Here is a 7,265-nt window from a genome sequence, read left to right on the forward strand (position 1 = left end):
TTTTCTTACTGGCATCTGCCTATTTTGATTAATATTAAACTCACAGCTCATCTTTTTGAATTGGTGCAATTTCTTACAGCAAGCAGTCCAAAGAGCCAGGTTCCTGAGTAATTGGTAGCTGGCTGAGATGGCCCACTGCTTGGAGAATGTAATGACTCATGTCAAAAAGCATTCACCATGAACAGAAGGAGGGAAGAAAGGGGAAAGCATGCCACCAGTAATACTTGTGATTTAAAATTCTTTTAAATCATGAACTCTGGAGCCTTTCAGCCTATCAGAAGACTGGTCAACTCATTGCAAAAGACCTGTCCCCTACTCCCTCACGACATCACACTGCAGCAGTAACAGAAATTATCAGCTGACCTGCTGTGCTTTGGACCCTTCAGATTTGTATCACTTCCTGAAGGGTAAAAGAATGTAATATGTCTCCAGGCAGTGGGTAGGTGTTCAGTTATCTGCACATATAGGCACTCAGCCCACAGGAGTTTGGATATATCAATGCCTTACAGCCTGGACCACACTGAAGAGATAGAAGAGGCTCTTCTCATGAGAGCCCTCTTCTCAAATGGGGGTGGGCTGGAGGGAGGGCAGGATCCTACTTTCCTGCTCTCAGACAACCAGAGCCTCCTTTTGGCTCTGCAACTTGTGTGCCCACATGAATGCTGCTGCAGCATTCTTCACAGCTGATATTGGGAGCTGGGGCCTCCATCTATCCCACAGTGCATTGCATGAGCAATGGAAAAGCAGCCCTCTGTACTGAAGCAGCTTCGCTCTGCCCAGCCCTGCTGTCCTCAGAACTCTTTGGTAAACATGGCTGCGGGCTCCTTGGAGCTCAAAAATCCAGTGTGATCGCCCAGACAATCAAATTCTAAGGTAGGACAGCAAGTATTTCTGTCCTACCTCAGTTTAGTCCTGGGTTTAAAAGTTAAGCTACCCACTTAGGCAGGAATTGGGTAGGAGGAATTCCCATGGCTCCAGATGAATCTCTGTATCCTGGTTTACCCGTTCCTACCCAGAAACAGCTGGTTGTGAGAACAAGTTCGAAGTGGGGCAAGTTGCAGGTACCATAACAATGACTAGAATGAAGCAATGGGAAGTGGATCAAGAAGGGATGTGACAGAAGCTGAAGTTGAGATCCTCAGCTGACCTATGTCAAGTGCAGAAATTCATTTAGCACCTCATTGATTGAGGTAGGCTTGAGGGTTTTATGGTCACTTTATGAAATTACTGAAAGTTTTCCAACCAAATTGAATGGAATGCTTCCTAATTCTTCAAGGAAAAGGAGTCTTCCTTGAATGTCTTCAAGGAAGGAGATTCCACAACATCTGAGGTGTGTCCTGAATGCTAGGCAATAATTACAGCGGAACATTTAAAATACATGTTTTCAAGTAACAAATACTTCAAGTAGCATGCTCACACTCTGCATGCGCTAGTTGAATTGGAAACACGCAGCTGACCATGAAGTGACGTGTTTCTGATTGAACACTTCCAGAGTTAGTTGAAGTGTTTGTGCTCTTGTGCAAAAATGCAAGACCATTGGCAGCAGTGTGGTGGATTGGCATCACCTGCATTGTGCTGTACAACAGGTAGGCCAATATATATAGATACACTCAAACAGAGTGGCTGATGTCCTGACTAGCACTGCACTGGTGCAGCAATGCTGGCTTCCAGACTAAGGCTATGCATTGCATGAATGGGCCAAGGGGAAATTTTTGACAATCTCCCTTTTCCACTGAAGCCAGCACTGCTGCACAAATGTTTGTCTCTGAAGGTTGTTTGACCCTATATGGGTGATTCAGTTTTGGATGGTTCTGGCTGTACCTCAAATGGCAGGTCCAGAAGTTGGTATTGGAGGATTTATGCTCAACCCCTACCTTTGGCCTTTGGGGTTTCACTGAACCCCTTAACATTTGGCCTTTAATTCTCTCTGAATTAAATGAATGATAGTATTATTACAAAGTCCATTCTGGTTATTTATGTGGTGTCATGATGTCTCTGACTTACGTTCTGTGCAAGGGGATGTGGGTAGCTTGAGCACCACCTGTGCCCCTGTGTGTAAGTAAGCAGCTGCAAGGAGGCTGTGCCACAGGGCAGCAGCACTCAGTGGCAAGGGCTTCGTGCATGGAATTGAGTGGTACATTGCCCATTATTTCCAGTGGATGGCACATTGTGCTACTCCATGCCCGGCAGCAGAGCCTCCTTGTTTACATGTGCACAGGGGCACGGGTGGTGTGTTAGTGCCCGTGGCTTACACTTTTCTTTTCTTAAAAATGTCACCAAAGCTGCTGCTGATTGGGGCAATGAACTGACATGAATGGTTTGTGAAAAAGCTGAACGAGAAGGTGATGCATGTTTAGCTATACTTATGCTGTTCCAGACTGCCACATGCGTCTGTATGCACTATACATAGCAATAGCACTTACATTTATATACCGCTCTATAGCCGGAGCTCTCTAAGCGGTTTACAATGATTTAGCATATTGCCCCCAACATTCTGGGTACTCATTTTACCGACCTCGGAAGGATGGAAGGCTGAGTCAACCTTGAGCCCCTGGTCAGGATCGAACTTGTAACCTTCTGGTTACAGGGCGGCAGTTTTACCACTGCACCACCAGGGGCTCTTATATACATGCCACTATACATGCCACTATATAAATAATAAATAATAATCATAACACTCCCTCTAGAGGAAGGAACTAGCCAGGCAGCTATGACATCTTTCTAAAGATTTCTCTGTGCTCTTTTTCGTTCTTTCTCTTTCTATGTCACATACCCCTTACTAAAAGCCAGAATTTCAAACTAAGCTATCCATTCATTTAAGTACTTTCTGTAAATCAGGCCCCAAGTACTTAATTTTATTGACAATAACTTGACATTAATGGAAAAGACCCTATTTGTATTTGTTTAACTGTATACCTGTATATGAATATGTATTTGGTTTACATTTCCAAAATTACAAGTATATGCTATGCAATCTGCTTGGTGCATTCACTTTATTGAAATGACTTCTCAAGTGTTGTAAATAAACTCACATGATAAGGGGAAAAACCAGCCCTCCCCCCAACTCATTGTAACACTGATGTGGGCACTAGTGATGATTAATCAACTTTAAGTTAATCATGTCTTTTAGAAATCGTGTTATCATAGAGACAATTTATGCACAAAGTAAAATCATATGGTACAGCTTTTCTTGGACTATATATTGCAGGCAAGGGGATCTCATTCTTTGATGTTTCACCATTAAAAAATCAATTCACAAAGAAAATGAGCATGTCAAAGAGAAACGGATTTATGCTAGTCTTCTCCCTGACATGCTATATGTGTAGGGAACATTTTAATTCAAACATTCAAACATGCAATTCCCCACATGCAATTCCCCATACTAAAATGGTACAGTCCAGGAAAAGCTACACCATATGATTCTGCTGCATGTGCTGATAATTTCCTAGACTAGACCCTTATCTCCACACCAGTGTTATATAACATAGGAATTCTTCCATCACATGTACTTTTTCTAGGCATAGCTGAAGCCTTATGTGTGTTGAAAATGATGCCAAAATGATTGAAAAACCCCAATTTCAGGTATACGCTGATGGGATCTGAGCTGTTGGTGACTGACCAGGAGAGGAATCTTGGGGTCATTGTGGACAGCTCTTTTAAAGTGTCAACTCAGTGTGCTGCAGCTGTGAAAAAAGGCCAATTCCATGCTAGGGATCATTAGGAAGGGGATTGAAAATAAAACGACTAATATTATAATGCCCTTATACAAAAGGGCAGCCACACCTGGTGCAGCCACACCTGGAATACTGTGTACAATTCTGGTCACCACATCTAAAGGACATCTAAAGGACATTGTAGAACTGGAAAAGATTTATTTTAATTAAAGATTTATTTTAAATAAATAAAATTTGGGGAGAACAGTCTAAGACTGGGAGAGTACAGAGTCAACTGAGCTACGTCCCTTTATGCTCCAACCTATAAACATAACAGCGATACTATTATGTTCCAACTCCGGAGACAATGTGATTAAAGTAACTCTGTTGGGCACTAGAGTTGTCCCATGTCCCAGAATTGGCCTGCCCAGTCGCGGAATCAGATGACCTGCCCAGGATGTAGGAAAAGTGTCCACCTGGAAGACTGCTTTAACAAGGCAGGCCCTAGAATGTGAAAAGAGACAAGGCTGGTAAGAACCAAAGAGGAGAATGCTTGCTACTTGGAACAGTAGGGGTTGGTCAGAATGCTGCCTGAAACCCACCCAGTGCAAAACTAATTGTTTCGATTGTATGGAATAGGAGGACTGATTACAGCTCAGGATCTCAGAGGGCTGCAGATTGCTTTTCTCTTTGCTCCTCCTTGCCCCTTGTTATCAAGCAATTCTTTCTGATAAAAAGCCCCACACAGGTAACACTTGAAGTTGCCCTGCTGAATTGGCAGACAAAGTGAATCCCCGCCCCGTAAATGCTTCCCACCCACCACCCACCACCCTTATGGCTTTTCAGGCCTAGTTTTCTACAGATTGCTTGTCCATTCAGGAAGAGCAACTCCGTGCTTCTCAGCCTGCAGAGCCAGAGCCTGCAATAAGAGGGAAGGGCTGCTCACTGGAGCCTCTGGAATGAAAACTTAACTACTCATGGCTGATTTTAGCACGTCAATGTGAATTACTCAGCTGGAGAAACTAAGCAACAATTAAATACCTCACCATGAAGTGGAAATGATAAATGTACTGTTTGGCCTTCAGATAAAGCTAGAGCTTACAGTATAGTGAGCTGCTGCTCTGAAACCCGAAGGCTGGCTGGCCAGACCTAAAAGAGTCTCTCTCTCTCTCTGCTGATATTGAAAAAGGAAATTCCTCATGAAAGGGAAGCCACCAGTGTTTGTCTCCAAGAGGCACAGGCATCAAGAGTCTCTGTCTGCAGACTGAATACAAAGGGTGCTGAAGACAACTGACTGTTTTTACTGGCCCAGTTCTTTCTTTCATCAGAACAGAACACTGGAGTTGTTCTATGGTCTTGTCCACCATTCAGGAAACAATGAAGTGGCAATTCTGAATGTCCATGTTTAGGAAGCGGGTGGCCTACCACTTTGCTTTCTGCCCCCATAAACAGTCTGCCATCCTATTCTCCTGGGAGGATCCTCTTTACTTACTCTGGCTTCCAACCTGATAGGAACAATGTCTGCCAACTTACCTCTTAACATGCAAACTTTGGGGCTTTCTACACTCCAGGAGAGGCAAATGCACATAAGCAAATTGAATAGTGGAAGATGTTCATTATATTTTGTTCAAACATATAATTGCCTTCAGGATTGTGCTGAGAAGAAGTCAGTTCTGCAGCTGCATGTTTGCAGCAGAAAACGGCTTGATACAGGGCTACTTGACTGGGATTTCTGATATAGAAACTCATCTCCCTTTCTTCAGAGAACGGTTACACCTTTAAACAATTGTTTGTGTTTGTTTAAAAGGGGAGTGCATATACATTTAACTGTATAAAAGGACATGTGGCACTTTAGAAATTATAACTACCAAAGTGGTGAGCAGCCTGTCTGAAGTGTAATAGATGACTGAAATCACTGTTCCGATTATTGGTAAGTATGTCTTACAAATGTATTGCAAAGGTGGGAAGAGGTTGGCTCACCTTTCGGAGAAAAAAAAGGGAATCTTGGTGAGCCCTGCTTCTAAGAGATATTTGCACACACTTGCTTCTTATTCCCCCAAGGTATGAGCCCTGTGGTAATATATGACCTCCTGAACTCTCTCTCTCTGTTGTGTGTGTCGTGTGTGTGTGTGAGAGAGAGAGAGAGAGAGAGCATCCATCTGAAGGCACCTTGCCTCCTACTTTTTCAGGACTCTCCCTCTCTCAAAGGGAGTGTAATATTTTTGGATTTTTTAAAAGCAGTGATTATTGTTTTGCAACTTAAGGCTTTATTCGGTTTGTTTAATCTGTTGGTTACAACTTCATCTCATTTTGAATAAAAAAAGATTTCTGAACTAATATATTAATGTATGTATCTGATCTATTTTTTTTTTTACCACAAACATATTCTCTGTCTTATAAGATTTCAGAAGTTGTCCATAAAAAGGGTTTCCTAGTGGAAATCCAGCAGGAAGGCCATAAAAAGGAGGCTGCCTGATTCATGTGGTAAAATGCTTGATGGCTGGAATGAAGCCAGGAGGTGCTGGTGCTGAGGCAGGGTAGTGGTGGTGGTGATGCAGGGGCAGGAGATATGATGTTTTGAAAGTCTTCAGAGCTTTCACACTTCTAGTACAACATTGGATAGGATACACACTAACATAGGTTAAAGACAGTAGAACAACCACCACAATATCTCTCTACTGCTTTTCAACAAAACTGTTCATAGCAGTTTACATAGAAAAACAAAAGAAACAAGATGGTTCCCTGTCCCCAAAGGCATCACACTCTAAAAGGCAATCTAGGGAGACCACCCCAGCAACAACCACTGAAGGGATGCTGTGTTGGGGCTGGCTAGTAATAATTGCCTTTAATCAGTGGGAAGTTCTCCTGTACCCATTCCCTTTGTAATGAATGGAAGCCACACAAAATCATGTTAGGACTGACATATGAAATGAGATGGGGGGATGTTTAAGTCTGATATTAAACATAATTGGCATCTCTGAACCCTGAGAGAACAGCAAGAATTAGTGGGAACTTGCCATACAAATTATATACCATTAGTGGGATTTGTTAAACTGAAGCAACCCCATATGCTAACACTACATGCTTAAATATATCATTACAGCATAGAAACTCAGTGGAGAGACTGTTCACATCTTGCCAAAAAAATTAGATGTGTATAAGGTTAGACTACTGACAACCTAACTAACTTGTTGACAGTGACTGTCTAATGTTACAGAGAACGAGAGACACTACAAGGAGAAAGAAATGCCATAATAATGGGTGATTTCTGCTGTCCTCGGAATGATTGACTGGATAAATGTCACCTCAAGGTGTGCTGAAGAGATAAATGCTTCTAGGCAGCAGAAATGATTGCTTTCTGGAACAATTAGTTCTAGAACCTACAAGGGGAGGCAGACCTGTATGTAGTCCTTAGGACAATAAAGAACTTGGGCCAAGATGTAAACATAATGGAATCAGGACAGACCAGCAACCTCAGTTTAATAGACTGTAATATTCTGACAAGAAGTATGCTAAAAAAGAAAAACCTTTACAATTGTGAATAAAGGGGATTGGGCGGGGCCAGCGGGGGGAAGAAAACAAGAAAGAAAGCTGGTGAGGTGGCCCATAAAT

The sequence above is a fragment of the Hemicordylus capensis genome, chromosome 3 (assembly GCF_027244095.1).
Source record: "Hemicordylus capensis ecotype Gifberg chromosome 3, rHemCap1.1.pri, whole genome shotgun sequence".
Classification (NCBI taxonomy): Eukaryota; Metazoa; Chordata; class Lepidosauria; order Squamata; family Cordylidae; genus Hemicordylus; species Hemicordylus capensis.